This window comes from Crinia signifera, chromosome 2 (genome assembly GCF_055691185.1).
Source record: "Crinia signifera chromosome 2, ASM5569118v1, whole genome shotgun sequence".
In the NCBI taxonomy this organism is placed as follows: domain Eukaryota; kingdom Metazoa; phylum Chordata; class Amphibia; order Anura; family Myobatrachidae; genus Crinia; species Crinia signifera.
In genome coordinates, this window is record NC_139218.1 from 247,008,429 (window position 1) to 247,031,668 (window position 23,240).

Genomic DNA, 23,240 nt, shown 5'->3' on the forward strand with positions numbered 1-23,240 from the left:
GGCATCATGTGTAAGGGGCAAGTATAATGGGGTCTAGTATTTTGTTGCATAATGTGTAGAAGTTGTATATGGTGTTGTACACTACACTCAAGGACACGCCCCCTGTTGAGTGGCCACACACCCTTTTCTGCACAACTACATCCTTCACTTTTGTCGCCATGGTGGGCCTGCGTACTTTAAATGCCAGGGCCTATTTTTAATCCCATTCCCACCCTCTCTCTGCCGCTCTCTTAGCATGTACACTGGCACCACTAACACTGCCCCTCCCCCACCTAATCCCTCTTTTATCATGGTGCCCCCCCCTGTCATTTTATCTTGGATCTGCCCCTGGTCCTCATGCATTATTGTTGTCACAATCCAGGTTACTAAACACTCATTTTTACCTTTCACATGCCTTCTCAGAATGTCTAAACGTTCTAGGCCTGGATTGTATGAGCACTCTCTGGGTGCCTTGGCAACATAGTGTCTCCATTTGCATCCAGTCTCTGCGATGCTGCTAACATGCCAATTGCTCAGGATATCTCCCCTGTCCCTCCAGTGGATGTGTACTGTCCTCCGTGGCCTCCAGTGCCACCGCCATTATAGCAGCCATCATTGTAGTAGGCCGTAGCCATGCTACAAACATATTTCCCTCCTCAGTCTGATTGTGGCCATCTTGGCTGGTGTCGCCTGAGCCTTTCCAGTGGCTACTCTCCTTCCTGCTTCCAGCACAATTGCCAAGCCAACCCCCTTCTACCTGTGGGGATAAGTATGCTGGGAAATATGATGCAATCAATGCTTCAATTGTATCCTCTGCATATGGATGTGTTCTACCACTCTCCAGGGATCCAGCTCCTGTGCTAGTTATCCTCCTTAAAGAGACCTGCACCTATTTCTATCTACAGGTGCCACCTGACTTCTTGTTATATTCCAGCATTTCTTAAATTCTTCATCGATTGTTCATCCAACATCGATTCTCCAGTTCTTCATCATCAATTGCTCATCCAACATTGGGCGAGATTTAGTGTGTTTACCGTTTTTTGCAAAATGCAATCTTTTCTCAAATCGCCCTATATCGCCGTTTTTTCAAATCGCATTTTTCCACAGAATTTACGTATTTAATGGATGGCGTAATGCCGCATGAAAAGTGCGATATATGGCGATATACGGCAATATGGTGCGAACTGAGCCGATAAAATACGCCATAAAAGTGCGATTTCCGGGTTAGGTCATGTGCGTATTTGCGGCTAACCGGAATGCGATTTACACCAATACACCTGATCAGCCCATACAACATGCCAACCTATTGGCCCACCTTAGTCCCTTGCAATACGCATCACACCCCCTATATAAAGGGGTGCAGGCGCCATTTTACCCTTTAAAAGGGAGTAAGATGGAGAGGAGAGGAGCAGTGATAAGGTGCAGAGGAGGCAGAGGGACAGCCAGCTTGGGCCCAAATACCCCAACCACTGGGAGAGGTAGGGGAGTGAGAGGCAGCACTGTCAGAGGCAGGACAGGGAGAGCCAGCATGCTCCCAGGAAGAGCTGCGCCAGGGAGAGGCCACATGTTGGAAGCTGAGCAGGTGGCTATGGAGGATAAGGAGGAAGCAGGCACAAGCCATGTGTCCTCACAGGAGGAACAGTGCCAGGCACACAGAGGAGGAGCTGCAGGAGGGTGATTATTCTGAGGTGGACTGGCCTCTGCAGGAGGAAGATGAAGCAGACTTGGAGGTGCTGGGGGAAGAAGCAGGACAGGAGGAGGAGGAGGAGGAGGGTGACCCTGAAAATGTGGAGGAGGAGGATGATGCAGCTCGTACAGCTAGTGGGAGGAAAGTCAGGTTCTCATATGATGAGAAAATGGCCCTGGTGCGTGCACTCTTGCCCCTGTATGACCGGCTGCTTGGTCCTCACCATCACTGCACAAGTGTGGCAAGGAAGAAGGGGATGTGGGACAATATAACCTCCGCGGTAAATGCAGTCAGCACACACAAGAGGAGTGTGCGCAACGTCAAAAAGCGATATAATGACATCAAGCGCCTCCTCAAAGCCAAGCTTGCCCTGGAGAAGAAAGAGGCCTGTCGCACAGGAGGTGGACCTAGGCAGGAAGTCCGCTTTAAGGCCTATGAGAGGCTGCTACGCCGAATAATCCCACCAGAGGTGCTTCCCGGCATCCACATTGCCGACACAGACAGGCCCCCCACTCCACCGCCAACTGGTAAGTGTCCACACATGTCATCTTCACATTTTGTTATGTCATGTGTGCATGCAATTATGGTGGAATGGTTTCTGTGTCCAATAGATTTCTGTGTGTGGAACTACATATCCCAGCAAAAACACATGTTACTAGCTTGGGTTGCTAATTAATGGACTATGCATTTTGCTGGGTTATGTAGTTCCACAGAACCAATTAATGTGTGCTGTCCTTATCACTGTAGGCCTGCAGTGTAGATGATTGTTAATCCACATCAATCCTCTGGGTAGTTGGACAAGCACTTTACAGTCATTTTACATGTGTAATCTGATGCACTTTCCTGTTTGTAGCAAGTGGAGGACAAATATCCTGCACTGTCCTAATACTTAAATGACCTCTTCAGTTCAAATACATAAAATCCCTTATTTAATAATATCAGAAGAGAACTGTGGGTTTTTTCAAAGTTTTAATCCACATATTTGTGAAAGTGCCAGTTAGGTGCCAATGTTAATAATGGAAAATGTGTTCCTCTTTCAAACAGCACCATCAATGGAGTCCCAGCCAGCTGTTGAGCACCATCAGCCACATCCGATTGTTCGAAATGCCCAGTCTGCAGGTGAGATATCATACTGTTACACAAAGACATTGCACATTTCACACATGCCTGCCGCCACCACAGTAGCCTGTACCGATGCATGCACAATGCATGAGCGAGACCTCACAATTCCAACTAAGTTACCATGACCCACCATACAGAATTCTGCAAAGCATACTTACCACTGTTATCTCATTTGTAGGACCTTCACAACCAATGCCAGAACCCACTGATCCCATTCAAGCAATGTAAGAAATTAGTGAAATCATCCTTGAACCGGTGACATCGTTGGATCCTGCACAACACCAATCACACCCAGTCAATGTGGCCCCCTATACGCAGTCACATAGGCAGCAGCCCCCAATCATTGCAGCCACCAGCACTCCCACTAGTGCGGAGCAATCCATCCATATATTTAAAGGGAAACAAATTGCTTTTATGGAGTTGCAGACCACCCAACTAGAAAGCATTAAGGGGTATGTGCGTAACATAGGTCAGCAAATGAGAAGAATTTCCCAAAGTGTGCGTGCTAATGTAGGGACACAAATTTGTCTTGTCTCCACATTAGACACACGCTTAGCAGAAATTGGCCAAGCCATTCAGGGCCAAACTACTAATTTTAGATCACTAAATGCCAATATGGTTGAACAGACCCAAGCTATTAATGGGCAAACAACTGCGTTGATGTCCCTACAAACGCAACTCAGCCTCAGTGCTACTAGTTTGTTAGGTCAGCACCAAACCACATCTACGCAAAGTAGAAGTGTCTCCTCCACACCCATAAGTGGGTCCCCCACTACTCCCCCACGTTGTAGTATCCGTACTAGGGGTCGGGGTACCTGGATCTGGTAGGCAGCATCATCCCTCCTGCGTAGCTCCTCCAAATGCCCCAGCTCACACACTAGCACCTCCAGTCCACACTGCAAAATCTCCATATCAAACAGCCTCACAGGTGTCCATAATCATGTTGGGGTATATGTAGGAGACTTAGTAATTGCTATGTGGGTCACCTGTGACTTTTACGCTCAAACGCTGGCGATTTTGATGAAATCACCACCCTCTACTTGGTCTATTTTTTTTGGGGGGGGGGGAATCGCATTTTGCTGCCGATTTCCAAATTCGCCATTAAATCAGCAATTTGTATCTTTTTCAATGGGAAAACAGGAAAACTGTGGTAGCACAAGAGGTTGTGCAGAAAAAGATGTTACGCTATATGAGTGCACACTGTAAAGAGATTCTTGTTTTTACTTTTATTCACTGTATTGAAATGATGAGTTCAATAAAATTTAGCTTTTAATAAACATTCTTTAAAAGGTTTAAAAGGTTCCCCTTTTATTCTTGTGGGAACAGAAGAGGATTGTTTCTTTATAGGTAAAATAAAGAGTTTAAAATCATATACATATAAACATGGTGCTCATACAAAGAAATGAGATAGTGTAAAGAGTAGAGTGTTAAAAAAGAAGTCAGGGCCCGTTGTCTGCTGCACTATACTTGATTATTGGAAGTATTTCTTGGGTCTGTTGTGTCTGTGCACTGTTGCCTAGATTGGCTTACAGCCCAATTTGCTACTTTCAATGTATCTTATGTGGGGATAAATGCTAGGGAAATGGGAAAACATCTGGATGCGATGTTGGAAATCGGCACTTCAGAAAGTGCGAATTAGCGGCAAAAAGTGCGATTTATGCCGCAAATCGTTACCCATTAAGTAGTCGATTTAGGAAAAAAATGTGAGGTACTTGTTTCCTAGCACGGCCACAACGATTAGGATCTCGGGCATCGCAGGTAAAAAAATTGCGTCGGTCGCATCGCATGCTGCCAAAAAAATCGCATGCGATGCGACCGACGCGATGCCCGCGATTTCCCATAGGGAACAATGGAAAATGCCTCAATTTACCCAAATCAACATAGGGAACAATGTTAAATGGCCCAGAGACACCAAAAAACCCCCCTGAACAGTGAAATGGCCCCCCAAAAATTGTTAACGCCACCCCACGATCAACGTGAACCCGAAGCGTGGCGAGCGCAGCGAGCCCGCGTGGGGCGGCGGTACGCGTCCTCCGACCTTTTCATACCCCCACTATCCACGTCGGCGTGGAGTTAAGAATAGAAAGTGTGGCGAGCGCAGCGAGCCACCGAGCCTGAAGCGTGGCGAGCGCAGCAAGCCCCGCGAGGAGACGCGGATACCTTCACAGGTATCCGCGTCCCCTCGCGGCCTTCACAGGTATCCGCGTCGCCTCGCGGGGCTCGCTGCGCTCGCCACACTTCGGGCTCGCTGCGCTCGCCACACTTTCTATTCTCAACTCCACGCCGACATGGATAGTGGGGGTATGAAAAGGTCGGAGGACGCGTACCGCCGCCCCTCGCGGGCTCGCTGCGCTCGCCACGCTTCGTGTTCGCGTTGATCGTGGGGTGGCGTTAACAATTTTTTTGGGGGGGGGGCATTTCACTGTTCAGGGGGGTATTTTGGGGTCTCTGGGCCATTTAACATTGTTCCCTATGTTGATTTGGGTAAATTGAGGCATTTTACATTGTTCCCTATGGGAAATCGCGGGCATCGCGTCGGTACCATTGCATGCTTTTTTTGGCCGCATGCGATGCGACCGACGCAATTTTGACTTTTTCAATGCATTTCAATGGGAAATCGCGGGCATTGCATCGGTCGCATCGCAGACCATTATAAATGACCCGCGATGCCCGCGATTGTGGCCGTGCTAGGAAACAAGTACCAAATGCGATAATGGCCGTTTTTGCGAGAAAATTCGCCAAAAACCAAACATCGATCTCTAATAAATGTCATTGATTCTTCAGATTCTTCATTATAACATCAATTCTTCAGTTCTTCATCATCGATTTAATACTACGTCCAACATCGATTATTCAGATTCTTCATCATTCCATTAATTCTTCATTGATTCAGTTCTTCATTACCAGTTGTTCATGTAACATCAATCCACCATTGCCTACTCCGTTTTCCAAGTATCCACCAGTTATCCACATTGTGGATTAAACAAGAAGATTTGGCTGCTTTATTTTTACACTGCAATATAAATCTCACTTTGCAGTAATACCCCACCCAAATCTAATTCTCTCTGCACAACTTACATCTGCCCCACCTGCAGTGCACATGGTTTTGTCCATCCAAGAAGGATTTTGTCAGAAAGAGTGAACTAGAATAAGGCCCTATGTGTCTTGTGTTCTATTCTCTAGTGACTGTTGTGTATTAATTGTCTGTGTGAGAATACTTACAACTGCAAATCCATTATTATCTGCCATTGTTGCCATCTATATATTTAAAAGACTTACCTATACTTCCTTGTCCTGGTCACGCCTTCGGGCATTCCTTCAATGATTTGTTCATGTCTAAGAACCCTCTGAGGGCTCCTCGGGTTACCTTTACACCTACCCTTACACCTGAGGCTTCTCAGGGTCAGCCTCAACCCTCAGGAGTAACAATTGTCTTTGAATAAATTAAGTTAATACATAAAAAATGTCAATACCCAGAAATAACACATATGATATTTACACCCAACATACTATGTGAAGAAGGCACCATAAAGAAAAAAATAAAGTCAATATATTTTACGGTCCAGAAAAGTGGAGAAATGTAATAGACTGTAAGTTTGTGGAGGCCCAGGATTTTGGCTGACATTGCCATTGACATTATTTTTGAAGCAGCAATCATTTACAAGGCAAACCCAGGCTGTAGAATGCTGGTAGCATCTGTCCACATGTTTAAGCCAACAGTATGCAAATTGACAATGTTTTAACTACCATTGGTGCAGCAGGTGACGCGCACGGAGATCCCTGAGGACTAAGGGGCCCACTGCTGCCCCTGTCACCCTCTTTCCGTTACCCACTGTTATACCCTGTCACACTCTGCCTCCCCTACCTCTCCCTGTCACCCTCTGCCTCTCTCTGTCACCCACTGCAGTGTTGCATATTGTGAACTTGGGCCCAAATGATATTTTTGCACCTGGGCTCACCACCCACAGTTCCACCACTGACTCATATGTAAACAATTCTAAACATATTTCAGAAAATGTTTGCAAGCAAGATTTCATTAACTGCTTTTTCATGCATATAGGTACAAAAAGCAAGCTCCTGGTTACAATCTAGGAATTACAATTAGCCATGTGGATAATAAAAACAAGGAGGTCATTCTTATTAACCCGCAATTCTGTGAAATTCACAGCTCTGGGGGTCATCTAAATGCCGCCTGCACGAAAGCCCACCCGCCCGCAGATTTTACCCACACATATGCAAAGGGTGTTTTGTATTATCATCCATTTGCAGCTCGCGTGCAGGTACGAAATCATTTGATGGTCGCCGACCATCAACTGATTTCTCAAGCACTCACAGATCTAAGTCAGTCTCTGCTGGCTTAGATCTGCAGTACCCCTGTATGGGAAGAGGGCGTGCAGCTGGCATCCAGTGATGTCAGCTGCCCACCACCCCACCCCCGCGTTATGGTAGCATTACCATGGGACCACCCAGCATTTTCATGGGAACGCCCATGAAACACTGGGCTTTGCCATGGGCACAACCCATGTCCGGGCTGTTGATCAATTTTCACCACCTGCTCACACAAAGAGGATGCACATGCGCATAAATGCTTATGTGCATGTACAGTACCTAAACATAGCTCCCCTGTGCGAACACGTAGGGGAGCGTGCAAATTAGAATGAGGGCCCAGCTATTATAAAAAATACCTTTTGCCCACTTGGATAAAACATGTTAACCCATAAAATGCTAAATAATTGGATTCCCTGTGTGTTAAATCGCAAAGGGTGCCTCTTATCATTGTCCATCTTGGGGTCTTAACAGACGAGGTAAACCAATGTAATTGTCCGGAGTGGGTAATTAGATGTGGGACTAATTGGATTCCTCCTAATGTTATAAGTGATATTATATTCAGATTAAATGGAACAACCACATAGATATCAACAGATAACGAAAAATATAAAAGTATTTATTTGTAGCATATCTATAATATAGAATTCTTGTAGGTGCTTCATACTATTAAAGGTGCATGTATGTATTTGTATATTTAAATTGCTTCACTCAATAGGGCAGTATTCAATGTCCCTAATCGCGATGTGCAGCGAATCCCGTTTAGGATTCGCTGCACATTCGCGTGTTCCGGAGGGCTGGAGCCCTCGCTGACACAGTATTCAATGAGGCAGGGGCTCGCTGCCCCTGACCGCGAATGTGAACCCCTGTGGCGGACGCCGCAGGGAGCCTGAGGACGGCGGCAGGCAGGGAGATGGAAGTCTCCCTGCCTGCCCCAGAACCTATGTGGGGGCCCCCGTGTGAGCCAGCAGGGGACTGGGTATTCACTGCACCCAATCGTGCATATGTAATGATCGGGAGCAGTGAATATATGAATATCTAATGAGTGGCTCTTGGCTCCCGGCCCCCTGCTGGCTGCTATGTGTAAAAAAAAAAGTATTTTTTTTTAAATTAAATATATATTCATGTGCTATAAGCACATGAATAAAAATAGCATGCCCCTTCTCAGAATAAAATTCCTGATTTTTTTACACAAAATGTAAAACAACAACAACTTTATTTTAAAAGTTCACTTTCCACTTCACCATGAAAAGATGGCGATTTGCTACACAGCGACACATGGCGAAAATCACTTAGAAAGATGGCGAGAAGTGCACGTTGAATAAGGTGATTCACTTTCTGACCCAAAAAAATCACCTTCCAATGCGAAAATAGCACAAATTTGCCGTGAAACAGGGCGAATTATCCTCATTGAATACTGCCCATATTCTAAAACATTAATTCACTCACATGACCGGTTAAAAATTAGAATGGATTTGTATTTTTTTTTTGTGTGTCTGTATTTCCAGTAGGGTCATCCTGTGCGTTTTTTCCTATGGGGAATAATGTGTGTGGAAGATGTCTGTGGAAGAAAAATTCCCTAAATTAAATACAGTTTATACAGACTAAATATGTGTCCCCAGATGTTAATGAAATAATTTAATGACCAAATTATGTAAATTTTTTAACCATAATTCAGCATGATTATATTGAAAAAATGTACACATAAAACCATACAGAACCAGGTTTAAATAGCTCTTATTTACATAATTAATAATGATATAAAATAAAATTAACTAGTTACCAGACCATCAAGATCCTTACTTATTGTAGATTTGGAGAATAGGTACTTATATGTTAGTTGGGCGCCCAATTAGCATACGGACGGTAACGTAGGGAAATCGCATCTCATGGGCCATTTTAAGGGCATGCGATGCAATGCGATTTTTTCATGTAATTATTTTTTTTTGTATTTTACAATAGCTTTTACGCCCACACACTATCCATGCCACCCCGAAGAAGGCTTTCTCACCCTATTAATAGAGCCAGACCAGGAAGTGGGATTTGTGTTCACTCATTATTAGACATTCACACCAGAGAAATAATAGCTATATGTACACATTTATTCAGACATTATGTAGGATGTTATATAAATAAACCATTTATGACAGGTTATGAGCAATAACATAAATAATATAAAAAAAGTACAAAAAACTACCATTACATTTTTTGCGGAGCCCCCCCCCCTCCTCTCCAGCGTGTTTCCCCAGCGTGTGGGAAGAGAGACCAGCAGACACTGCTGCTTCCCTTGGCTCCGACGCATCCCAGGCCGCCCTAGCACGCCCATCCTGTGCACAGTAGCCAATGGCCAGCTCTGTGTACAGTCAATTGAATCAGTAGGGGGATTGTTGTCTCTGCCATGGCCACACCCACGCTGTGGCTGACTCGCCTCCTCAGCCAGTGGGCAGCGGAAGGCAGCAGCATGTCAGTGCGGTGAGCGGGTGCCGGCGCCCACACAGACCCCACTGCCGCTTGTTTCCCCAAGCGGCAGCTGGGGCTGCCTTACAGTAGTTACGCCACTGGGGACATGCCCTATTGGGAACTGATTGTGGAACTGTGATTAAGAGGATTAAAGGCTCTAAACAAGAATGAATACATGGCAGTCATAAGGGTGGATTTTGTCTAAACAAGGCTAAAAAAGTTCAAAAGTTCCATGGGAGCCACTGTTAATTCAAAAAATACTCCACAAAATCTTCTAGTTTAATCCACACTGTGTTGAGCTCCAAGATCCATCATGCTTCCATTTGTAGTAACTTGGTTCCCCTGTCCCCTCCTCTGATGTTTGTGGGGAGCTAAACAATAATTATATGTTTTAGATCCTTTAAAGTATTTTTTTTTCCCAGCAAAGTGTCTGGCTACTGGTTGTTCAGATATACCTTTGGAGATAGCCATTTTGATGGCTGATCTAGAGAGTGCCATTCCTGTTCCAGATGGTTTTCTCTATTCACATATTTGCATTCATAGCCCTCTTTCTGTATAAGAAGCTTTTTCAGTGATGCATTTCAACAAATTAAAATGCTTTCTCACCCTAATAATAGAGCCAGACCAGGAAGTGGTATTTGTGTTCACTCGTTATTAGACATTCACACCCACAGGGACAAATTATGGCGTAAATGATGAATGTCTGATCTCGTAGTTCTTGTCATTATGTGGGTTTTTATATTTGGAACTTGTTAACATGTGATTGCAGGTTGTGCAATGTAAACAATTGTAGCACCTGGAGGTCTGGATAGAAACTGGTTGCCTGTGCCATCGATGTTAGATGTTTTTGAAAAATTTGTGATATCAGTGTGAACCACTGTGTCTTTGATATTCCTTACCCTTGAATAACAAACCATTATTTTTTTGCAACTGAGACAAGGTAAACTTTTATCTGTTGTAATAATCGGCGATAGTGCCTGGTCGCCCTTGGTATTACCGTGCGTCATGGGGCCCGGCATTTCAACCCAAATAGCGAGCAGGGTTGAACGCGGGGCTTAAGATAGGGGTGAGCAACAAGCGACTCTCCAGCTGTTGATGAACTACACATCTCAGCATGCGTTGCATCAGTTTCTGTCACGGTCCGTGTGTGTCGCTTACCAGTCCGGGTGGTGCGGTCCAGGTGCGTGGTCTCGGGCGTCTGAGCAGCACGCCAGGAGGACGCGGGCAGTCACCATTATACGTGGGTGACACTGCCCGCTCTGACTGGTTGACCTGCGCTGGCGCGGAGTGCCCTGTCCCAGCTCCCGGCGTTGTCCCCTCACTCTGGATGCGGTCACCATCGGAGCAGCAGCTGCAGTGCTTCCGGCCACCTGTGGGGACTTCACTGACGCAAGGCATACTACCTCTGCCGCAGCGTCTGCACTGCAGGCGCCATCTTGGTGAAGCCAGCCAATACAATCCAGGCTGAAAGTCAGCAGCCTATCAGTGAATCCGAAGGGGGATAAAAGACTCATCTTTAAACCAAGCTGGCTTCAGTTCTTCGCTTGTCAATCCTTAGGGAACACCAGCGTCCTGAGCTCTCCTGACTACCTGTGCACTTTCAGCGTCTTGCTCCAAGTGCAACCAGTCTGGGTCATCTGTGCACTTCCAGCGTCTTGCTCCAAGTGCAATCAATCCGGATCACCTGTGCACTTCCAGCGTCTGGCTCTAAGGCCCTTATTCTGGTCGGTGCGGATATATCCGCGTGCGTTCGGCCCGCCGATGTTTTGTGTCTGCGCATGTGCAGAGGCGTCTCTGCGCATGTGCGAGCGGGGCGTACGGCCAAATTCCGCATGATATGTGAACACTCCGAACAGGGGGTGGAGAGGGGCGTGAAGGGCTATTTGGGCTCATTACCATATGCATACGCCCCGCGTTTCATGGGCGTTCCCATGCAAATGCTGAGCGTACGTATGGTAATGCGGCCGTGACGCACGTGTAGGGGGCGGACATATGACATCGCCGGATGTCAGCTGCCCGCCCAGATCCCTGCTTTTGCACGGAAAAATGTCCGTGTGGTCTGAGGTTGCGGGAGCTGGTGGAGCACTCGGTCCTGCATTCGATGGTCTGCAACCATCGAATGATGGGGGAGGTTCCCTTAGATGGAGGAGGCGTATTCCGTGAAAAATACACGTGCGGTCCGTTCGGCCAGCTTCTAACCGCATACGGATGGAGTTGGCGATCCGTATGGAAGGCGGGGTTTCGCACGCACGGTCCTGGCCGCATAATCGGTTCGACCGCACCGATCAGAATAAGGGCCTAAGTGCAATCAGCCTCTGATCATCTGTGCACCTCCAGCATACTGCTTCAAGGTGCAATCAAGCCTGCTTACCTGTGTACCTTCTGCCTGGGTGCAATCTGCAAGCCACCTCCTGTGCACCTTCCGTTTTGGTACAACCCCCGCTATCACCTGTGTACCTCCTGCCTGGGTGCAATCTGCAAGCCACCTCCTGTGCACCTTCCGTTTTGGTACAACCCCCGCTATCACCTGTGTACCTCCTGCCTGGGTGCAATCTGCAAGCAACCTCCTGTGCACCTTCCGTTCAGGTACAACTCCTGCTATCACCTGTGTACCTCCTGTCTGGGTGCAATCTGCAAGCAACCTCCTGTGCACCTTCCGTTTGGGTACAACCTCTGCTATCACCTGTGTATCTTCAGTCTGGGTGCATTCTGCAAACAACCTCCTGTGCACCTTCAGTTTGGATACAAACCACCACCAGTCTCCAGTGTACCTTCCGTCTGGCTGCAGCCTGTCACAGTCTCCTGCGCACCCCCTATCTGGGTGCTACCTACTGCAGTCACCTGTGTATCCTGGTCTTGCTACGACTGGCTCTGATTCCTGTTCATCATCTGGTCCTTCATCATCTACCCCGTGGCTAACTTCTACATGTCAGTGTCCACCAGCCCCGGGCTCCTCCCCGGTCCCGTATATATCTGTCCCGCTATCCTGCAAGCTATCCCGGTTCCTGGTCGTCTCCCGGGTCCACAGAATTCCCAGGTACTGACAGTTTCAGCATGGCCAAATAGCAAAACTAAGGCAAGCCTGCTGAAGGTGCCCATACATGGTGCGTTTGCACTGTGCGATGAGCGCACCCGCAGGCATCTCATCACACAGTGCAAAAAGTATGTGTTGCACATACTTTTTGTACTGCCTTCTAATCATGCTAAATGCATGTGTTGCGATGAAATGTGATCTAGCCCATAACGGGTGCGATTATTGCATCGTGTATGGACACCTTGAGATGTGTAGTGCCCACAACAGATTTCCCCCAAGGACACCCCCATCCCAACCTTGTTTATTTAATATATTTAGGCTGGCATTGAATCAATATCTATGGGAGTATCGTTAGCCATTATGCACAGCATGTACAAAGATGTAATTTTCAAGCTTTGGTGGATTTGTCATCTCATATCTATGGATACTTTGCCAATATAACATTCCCAGATGGAAAGAATTTGTAAAATTTAGATTCATTATTTAGACCTGGGGTAGCCAACTCCAGTCCTCGAGAGCTACCAACAGTTAAGATTTTCCAGATCTCCTCACAGAATCACAGGTGAAGCAATTAGCTCCACCTGTGGATCTTTTAAAATGTGTTAGTGAGTAATGAGTACACCTTTGCAGCAGCTAGGTTGTCTGGAAAATGTGAACTGTTGGTAGCTCTCGAGGACTGGAGTTGGCTACCACTGATTTAGACTGACTTCAACCAAGTCCATTCTGATTAAATGGAATACAGTAGGTACATTTAAATAATCCAAATGCGGTTTATTCAACAAGACCGTAATAAAAATCCATAAAAATCTGTAAAATCTATAGGAAACACTGGGTGCTCACAGGTGGCCCGGGTTACCTCCCTATCCGGATGAGAGGGTCCCCCAACGGCTGAAGATGACTCACAGCGCCACACTTAGAGCTTCCCAAATGAAATCCTTCCTCCAAATCACCAACGCGTTTCAGGCTGTTTCTCAGCCCTTTGTCAAGGTATGGAGGCTACCTGTTCCTATCTGGTATTTATACCAGTAGTACTGGTGTCCATTAGCCAGCAACATCTAAACTCCGAAAAAGCATCCGGTAATACATGAATACAATTACATATATACATCCCCACATGATCCCCACAATTATACAATGGTCCAAAAGCACTGATATACATATGTACATACATCGCAAATTCCAGGGTTGTGAATATAGGTAACTGCAAGAACAGATAGCGCTTGTGACATAATCCATTTAGGTTTTTGCAGCTTTGTCTGGACGCAGGTGTTTTCTGTTGATAAATGTCGTGGCCAGACTTCCGTCCGTCACTTCCGGGTCCCGGAACGCATCGCATCACGTTCCTGGCGGTGTCTGACGCTCTCTTCCGGCGTGACCGGAAGTGCGTCATGCGGGCTTCTAGATCCGGACACATATCACTTTGCGTTCCAGTTGTTGTGGAACGCAGCCACTTCCTGCTTCGTATATCGCGCTATTGCATTCCCCTGGTTTGATGGTCTCAAAAATATGGTTCCCCTTTTCCGATCCTATACTTAAAGTGCTTTGCTTAGTAGATGGTACATAAAATAGAAAGAAATATATAGATTAGAGTTATAATATCTATACCGCAATAAATATAATGCATTTCTTGACCATAAAGTTTTCTGACCATCAAAACTTTAAAACCCATCATAAAATCTATTTCAGTAGATATGTTTAATAAATAATTAAAATATGTAAATTAGGATCATGTTAAAAAAGGAGAAAACAGATGATTATAAAAAACATTTAAGTTCAAAGCTTACATTCATACCATGAGGTTCTATGGTTTTAAGGGTATAAATAGTGCGCATTTCCAACTGAGATAGTCTTTTGTCTCTATCATTGACCCTCCAGTGGTCTGCTACTAATTTAATACCACAGAAGTTGGTAATGTGTTGGGTATTACTCTCATGGAATTTTTTAAAATGTAGGGAAACATTATGAGACTCTGTACCTTTGGCAATGTTTCTACAGTGTTCCGATAACCTTACTTTCAACTGGCGTATTGTTTTCCCCACATATTGTTTGCCACAAGAGCATTCAAGTAGGTACACACAATATTTCGAGTTGCAAGTAATGAAATCTTCAATATCGTACGTTTGACCATTGTGTACGGATTTGTACTGATGTACTGCTTTTATGGTGCCCTTACATGCTCTGCACATGCTACAGCTTCCACAGCGGTAGAACCCCTTTGATTTAATTTGATTGTGTGGATTCGGGGTGTTAATGGCACTCCGTACCAACTTGTTTCTTAGGTTTTGAGCCTTCCGATAGATAAAGGTTGGTTTCTCTTTTACATGGGTATTCAAAACAGGATCATTTTTTAGTATACCCCAATATTTCCTAATGACATGCTCCATTTGTTTTGACTGACTTGTATACTGCGTAATGAAACATACCCCTAAGTCCTTTTGTTGTTTAGGACTGGGGTCATTGCTTGGAGTTCCTCTTTGGGTGATGGCAAGAGCACCCTTTGTTCTTGCTTTACTCACTATATTTTTGTCATAACCCTTTTGTGTGAATTGTTTACTGAGCTTGTCAGCATGTAATTCATAAACTTCAAGATCAGTACAGTTGCGGCTAATCCTGTTAAATTGGCTATTTGGTATACTACTGAGCCAATTTTCATGGTGATTATTCTTGTAATCTATAAAAGAGTTACTGTCGGTCTGTTTTTCGTAGTTACGTGTCTTCAGTAATCCCTCCTCCACATAAATTAAAAGATCTAGGAAATTGACTTCTTTTGTACTGATATGAAAGGACAACTGTATGTTGCACTGATTGTCATTAAGATCTTCACAAAACTTGTCAAGGGAGGTGGTGTCTCCCCTCCACACAAGTAGTATATCATCTATGTACCTGCGATATGTGACCAGACTGGCGCCCACATGGGGTTGATTCCAGATGTTATGTTCTTCCCACCATGCCATGAATAAATTGGCGTAGCTGGGCGCCAGTCTGGTCCCCATCGCTGTACCTTTTAGCTGCAAGAAGAAATTTCCGTCAAACCAAAAATAATTATTTTTTAAAATAAGGGAAATGCCATCAAGGATAAAATCTCTTAAATCCTGTGTAGTACCCGCCCGTTCCAAAAAATAACCAACAGCCTGTAGACCTAATTCATGATCTATAATAGTATATAGTGAAGTTACATCAGAGGTCACTAGGGTACAGTCTGAATGCCAACTTATTTCTTTTAGCATTTGGATGGTGTCCACCGTGTCTTTTAGGTACGATTTGGTTTGTATTACAAAGGGCTGTAACAAGGAATCTATATAATGTGAAAGATTTGACAGTACAGAGTTAATTCCTGCGACAATTGGTCGCCCTGGCGGTTTAGTGGCTGATTTGTGTATCTTTGGAAGTATATACACCACTGGTATTGCTGGATTTTCTATGTGGATATATTCACTGGTGGTTTATTTATAATACCCTTTGATGTATAGAGTGCTAGAAAAACCTCCAATTTCTCCTGGATTTTAATTGTTGGGTTGCCCCTCAATTTTTTATACGTGGTGTTGTCAGCCAACTGTCTTAAAATTTCTTATCGGCGGGCTTTATAATAATCTCCTTATTGTCCTGCAGAGATTTTATTGCTAGACGCTGTCCTTTAGTGAGGTTTACATTTTTTGTGGGTCTGAATTGTATTTTATCGAGATCTTCCCGAACCAAACGTTCGAAAGACTCGATAAAACATCCCTTTTTATGGGTAGGATAAAAGGTGGAGGATTTTTTAAATACAGAGATTTCTCTCGGGATTTCATTTACATCGCTAGTACCTTCTTCATTAAAATACCTTTTTAGGGTAAGTTTGCGGATAAATTTTTGGAGATCTAAATAAACTTCAAATTTGTCAATTTTATTCGAAGGGGCAAATTTTAGTCCTTTTTCAAGTACATTTTGTTCGTCCTCAGTAAGAGTATATCCACTGAGGTTAACTATTTTAGTCTTGTGTACTTCAACTTCTGGTGTGAGGGCTACCTCATCAATAGAGTTGATGTTAGGCATCTTTTGTTTAGGACTTTTATTTTTATACGGTTGCCTCTTTCTTTTCCCTCGCTTACCTCTAGGGTGTAGTTTTTTTGGTACCATAGTATTTTTGGTACCATAGTATTTATCTGTGGACGTTGCGGTTGGTCCGCCTGTCCAAAAAATGTTGGTGGGTGTGTTCATTTTCTACACCTCTTCTAATTCGATAGGGATTGGGAGTGGAGGGATTTCTACCAATAGCTTGTACCTCCTCTAGATTAACTTTGGGGGGGGTTTCTCTGGAGTTCTCATTACGATTACTGTTATCTCTCCAATTATCCCTAGAGTTCTCTCTCCATGCCCTGTAGTTGTTGTATTTTCTATGTTTATTTGAAATTATAGTGTTATTAGTTTGTCTTTCCTCCCTTCTTTGGGATGTCTCATTGGTGCCCCTATTTATTTGTGGTGGGGGTCTCTCATATGTCTTTTCCCATCTATCCTTTTGTGGATGGGATTTATATACTCTCTGATAGTTACTATTAGTGGTATTATAGTGAGTATTTTTATGATGGGTTTTAAAGTTTTGATGGTCAGAAAACTTTATGGTCAAGAAATGCATTATATTTATTGCGGTATAGATATTATAACTCTAATCTATATATTTCTTTCCATTTTATGTACCATCTACTAAGCAAAGCACTTTAAGTATAGGATCGGAAAAGGGGAACCATATTTTTGAGACCATCAAACCAGGGGAATGCAATAGCGCGATATACGAAGCAGGAAGTGGCTGCGTTCCACAACAACTGGAACGCAAAGTGATATGTGTCCGGATCTAGAAGCCCGCATGACGCACTTCCGGTCACGCCGGGAGAGAGCGTCAGACACCGTCAGGAACGTGATGCGATGCGTTCCGGGACCCGGAAGTGACGGACGGAAGTCTGGCCACGACATTTATCAACAGAAAACACCTGCGTCCAGACAAAGGTGCAAAAACCGAAATGGATTATGTCACAAGCGCTATCTGTTCTTGCAGTTACCTATATTCACAACCCTGGAATTTGCGATGTATGTATATATGTATATCAGTGCTTTTGGACCATTGTATAATTGTGGGGATCATGTGGGAATGTATATATGTAATTGTATTCATGTATTACCGGATGCTTTTCCGGAGTTTAGATGTTGCTGGCTAATGGACACCAGTACTACTGGTATAAATGTCAGATAGGAACAGGTAGCCTCCATACCTTGACAAAGGGCTGAGAAACAGCCTGAAACGCGTTGGTGATTTGGAGGAAGGATTTAATTTGGGAAGCTCTAAGTGTGGCACTGTGAGTCATCTTCAGCCGTTGGGGGACCCTCTCATCCGGATAGGGAGGTAACCCGGGCCACCTGTGAGCACCCAGTGTTTCCTATAGATTTTACAGATTTTTATGGATTTTTATTACTGTCTTGTTGAATAAACCGCATTTGGATTGACCTTTTGGAGTGAAGATTCTTTACGCCCAGCATCAGAAGGGGACAAAAGTAAAAGAAACCTTTTTGTGCACATAGGGCACCTACCTTTGGTGAGTCTACTCCATATCGTTTGTCATATTGATGGTTTCCATGTGAAAGGAAGAAATACCTGTGTAAGAGGGATCCCAAAAAGAAACCTTTACGTGCACATAGTGCACACTCCCAAGGTCAGTTAAGTGGGTTAAAATCCAGCCACCAGACTGAAAGAGTGCCACCAGAGGGTAGACCACCTAGGACAACGTACCTAGAAATATATGTGGAGAGGGGAACTCAGCGCCATATAGATCACCATTTTGTGTTTTTGTATTATTAGAGATTTCAGGGATCTCAGGTGTATCTTGGGCTGCAGAGTTCCGGGCGCAGTCATTATCTTCAACCAATTTTCTCACTGTACTGTTTTCCTGTTGTAGAAGATAGACTAGCTGCCTCACAATATGTTTGCTCATAGAGGGCGAAGAAACGTTTGTGCCAATGAAGTGTTTAACCAAGTAGATGATATAGAAGTTTCCAACCACAATGTGGAAGGTGTGATGTACAAATTAGAAAAAGCCCTCGGTACTTATGTAGTATCTGGGCTGCCGATTTTTTGATTGTATGCCTTAAGTTAAGGCATACAATCAGATGCGATGCGATGCGATATCGCATCGCATCGCATCCGATATCGCATCCGATATCGGATGCGATGACCCGATTTTTCCATAGGAATCAATGTTAAAATGATTCCTATGGAAAAATGGGTCCTTTTCATACCCCTACTATCCAAGTGGGCATGGAGTAGGATATAAACCTGTGGCGAGCGTAGCGAGCCACCGAGCCCGAAGCGTGGCGAGCGAAGCGAGCCCCGCGAGGGGACGGTATTCGTCCCCTCGCGGGGCTCGCTTCGCTCGCCACGCTTCGGGCTCGGTGGCTCGCTACGCTCGCCACAGGTTTATATCCAACTCCATGCCCACTTGGATAGTAGGGGTATGAAAAGGACCCATTTTTCCCATTGAATTCCATGTTAAAATGGACTCAGTCCATTTTAACATTGATTCCTATGGAAAAATCGGGTCATCGCATCGCATCGCATCGAATCGCATGGTCGCATGCGATGCGATGCGATCTCCCGATCCGACCCGATTTAGAAATCGGCAGCCCAGATACTACATAAGTACCAAGCCCTCATACAGGAGGGAAAAATTTGGTGGGAACTGATATCCCTTGAAAAATATGTGGCAGATAAGATCGTACCACGAGGTCTGAGAATTGATAAGGTCCCATCATTTGAAAGTGAATCAGCTGTTTTTAAAAACAGTTGGTTCAAAATTTTGGACAATTGTTCAATCAAATTGATGGAACTTATCATTTCCCAGAAAAAAGATGATCTAAAAAAGGTGGAACAGGAGGTATCTACGTTTAAATCATTGGTGGAACCGTATGCTAAAACTAAAGAATACGAAAAATTAGAAGAAATCATTACAAATAGGATAGAAAGGAATGAAAGAGAACTTATGCAAAAGAAAAAGAAAAAATACGTGAGGGACACAAAGGATTATAAGGATGGGACTGAACATTTGGTAACAAAGAAAGAAACACGGTTCCTAAAACCAAAAAAAATACTCACTATAATACCACTAATAGTAACTATCAGAGAGTATATAAATCCCATCCACAAAAGGATAGATGGGAAAAGACATATGAGAGACCCCCACCACAAATAAATAGGGGCACCAATGAGACATCCCAAAGAAGGGAGGAAAGACAAACTAATAACACTATAATTTCAAATAAACATAGAAAATACAACAACTACAGGGCATGGAGAGAGAACTCTAGGGATAATTGGAGAGATAACAGTAATCGTAATGAGAACTCCAGAAGAGAAACACCCCCCCCCCCAAAGTTAATCTAGAGGAGGTACAAGCTATTGGTAGAAATCCCTCCACTCCCAATCCCTATCGAATTAGAAGAGGTGTAGAAAATGAACACACCCACCAACATTTTTTGGACAGGCGGACCAACCACAACGTCCACAGATAAATACTATGGTACCAAAAATACTATGGTACCAAAAAAACTACACCCTAGAGGTAAGCGAGGGAAAAGAAAGAGGCAACCGTATAAAAATAAAAGTCCTAAACAAAAGATGCCTAACATCAACTCTATTGATGAGGTAGCCCTCACACCAGAAGTTGAAGTACACAAGACTAAAATAGTTAACCTCAGTGGATATACTCTTACTGAGGACGAACAAAATGTACTTGAAAAAGGACTAAAATTTGCCCCTTCGAATAAAATTGACAAATTTGAAGTTTATTTAGAACTCCAAAAATGTATCCGCAAACTTACCCTAAAAAGGTATTTTAATGAAGAAGGTACTAGCGATGTAAATGAAATCCCGAGAGAAATCTCTGTATTTAAAAAATCCTCCACCTTTTATCCTACCCATAAAAAGGGATGTTTTATCGAGTCTTTCGAACGTTTGGTTCGGGAAGATCTCGATAAAATACAATTCAGACCCACAAAAAATGTAAACCTCACTAAAGGACAGCGTCTAGCAATAAAATCTCTGCAGGACAATAAGGAGATTATTATAAAGCCCGCCGATAAGGGGGGCAGTGTTGTAATATTGGCGGTTGAAGATTACAATGAAGAAATTTTAAGACAGTTGGCTGACAACACCACGTATAAAAAATTGAGGGGCAACCCAACAATTAAAATCCAGGAGAAATTGGAGGTTTTTCTAGCACTCTATACATCAAAGGGTATTATAAATAAACCACCAGTGAATATATCCACATAGAAAATCCAGCAATACCAGTGGTGTATATACTTCCAAAGATACACAAATCAGCCACTAAACCGCCAGGGCGACCAATTGTCGCAGGAATTAACTCTGTACTGTCAAATCTTTCACATTATATAGATTCCTTGTTACAGCCCTTTGTAATACAAACCAAATCGTACCTAAAAGACACGGTGGACACCATCCAAATGCTAAAAGAAATAAGTTGGCATTCAGACTGTACCCTAGTGACCTCTGATGTAACTTCACTATATACTATTATAGATCATGAATTAGGTCTACAGGCTGTTGGTTATTTTTTGAAACGGGCGGGTACTACACAGGATTTAAGAGATTTTATCCTTGATGGCATTTCCCTTATTTTAAAAAATAATTATTTTTGGTTTGACGGAAATTTCTTCTTGCAGCTAAAAGGTACAGCGATGGGGACCAGACTGGCGCCCAGCTACGCCAATTTATTCATGGCATGGTGGGAAGAACATAACATCTGGAATCAACCCCATGTGGGCGCCAGTCTGGTCACATATCGCAGGTACATAGATGATATACTACTTGTGTGGAGGGGAGACACCACCTCCCTTGACAAGTTTTGTGAAGATCTTAATGACAATCAGTGCAACATACAGTTGTCCTTTCATATCAGTACAAAAGAAGTCAATTTCCTAGATCTTTTAATTTATGTGGAGGAGGGATTACTGAAGACACGTAACTACGAAAAACAGACCGACAGTAACTCTTTTATAGATTACAAGAATAATCACCATGAAAATTGGCTCAGTAGTATACCAAATAGCCAATTTAACAGGATTGGCCGCAACTGTACTGATCTTGAAGTTTATGAATTACATGCTGACAAGCTCAGTAAACAATTCACACAAAAGGGTTATGACAAAAATATAGTGAGTAAAGCAAGAACAAAGGGTGCTCTTGCCATCACCCAAAGAGGAACTCCAAGCAATGACCCCAGTCCTAAACAACAAAAGGACTTAGGGGTATGTTTCATTACGCAGTATACAAGTCAGTCAAAACAAATGGAGCATGTCATTAGGAAACATTGGGGTATACTAAAAAATGATCCTGTTTTGAATACCCATGTAAAAGAGAAACCAACCTTTATCTATCGGAAGGCTCAAAACCTAAGAAACAAGTTGGTACGGAGTGCCATTAACACCCCGAATCCACACAATCAAATTAAATCAAAGGGGTTCTACCGCTGTGGAAGCTGTAGCATGTGCAGAGCATGTAAGGGCACCATAAAAGCAGTACATCAGTACAAATCCGTACACAATGGTCAAACGTACGATATTGAAGATTTCATTACTTGCAACTCGAAATATTGTGTGTACCTACTTGAATGCTCTTGTGGCAAACAATATGTGGGGAAAACAATACGCCAGTTGAAAGTAAGGTTATCGGAACACTGTAGAAACATTGCCAAAGGTACAGAGTCTCATAATGTTTCCCTACATTTTAAAAAATTCCATGAGAGTAATACCCAACACATTACCAACTTCTGTGGTATTAAATTAGTAGCAGACCACTGGAGGGTCAATGATAGAGACAAAAAGACTATCTCAGTTGGAAATGCGCACTATTTATACCCTTAAAACCATAGAACCTTATGGTATGAATGTAAGCTTTGAATTTAAATGTTTTTAACATGATCCTGTATTTACATATTTTAATTATTTATTAAACATATCTACTGAAATAGATTTTATGATGGGTTTTAAAGTTTTGATGGTCAGAAAACTTTATGGTCAAGAAATGCATTATATTTATTGCGGTATAGATATTATAACTCTAATCTATAAATCTATATATTTCTTTCTATTTTATGTACCATCTACTAAGCAAAGCACTTTAAGTATAGGATCGGAAAAGGGGAACCATATTTTTGAGACCATCAAACCAGGGGAATGCAATAGCGGGATATACGAAGCAGGAAGTGGCTGCGTTCCACAACAACTGGAACGCAAAGTGATATGTGTCCGGATCTAGAAGCCCGCATGGCGCACTTCCGGTCACGCCGGGAGAGAGCGTCAGACACCGCCAGGAACGTGATGCGATGCGTTCCGGGACCCGGAAGTGACGGACGGAAGTCTGGCCACGACATTTATCAACAGAAAACACCTGCGTCCAGACAAAGCTGCAAAAACCAAAATGGATTATGTCACAAGCGCTATCTGTTCTTGCAGTTACCTATATTAACAACCCTGGAATTTGCGATGTATGTATATATGTATATCAGTGCTTTTGGACCATTGTATAATTGTGGGGATCATGTGGGGATGTATATATGTAATTGTATTCATGTATTACCGGATGCTTTT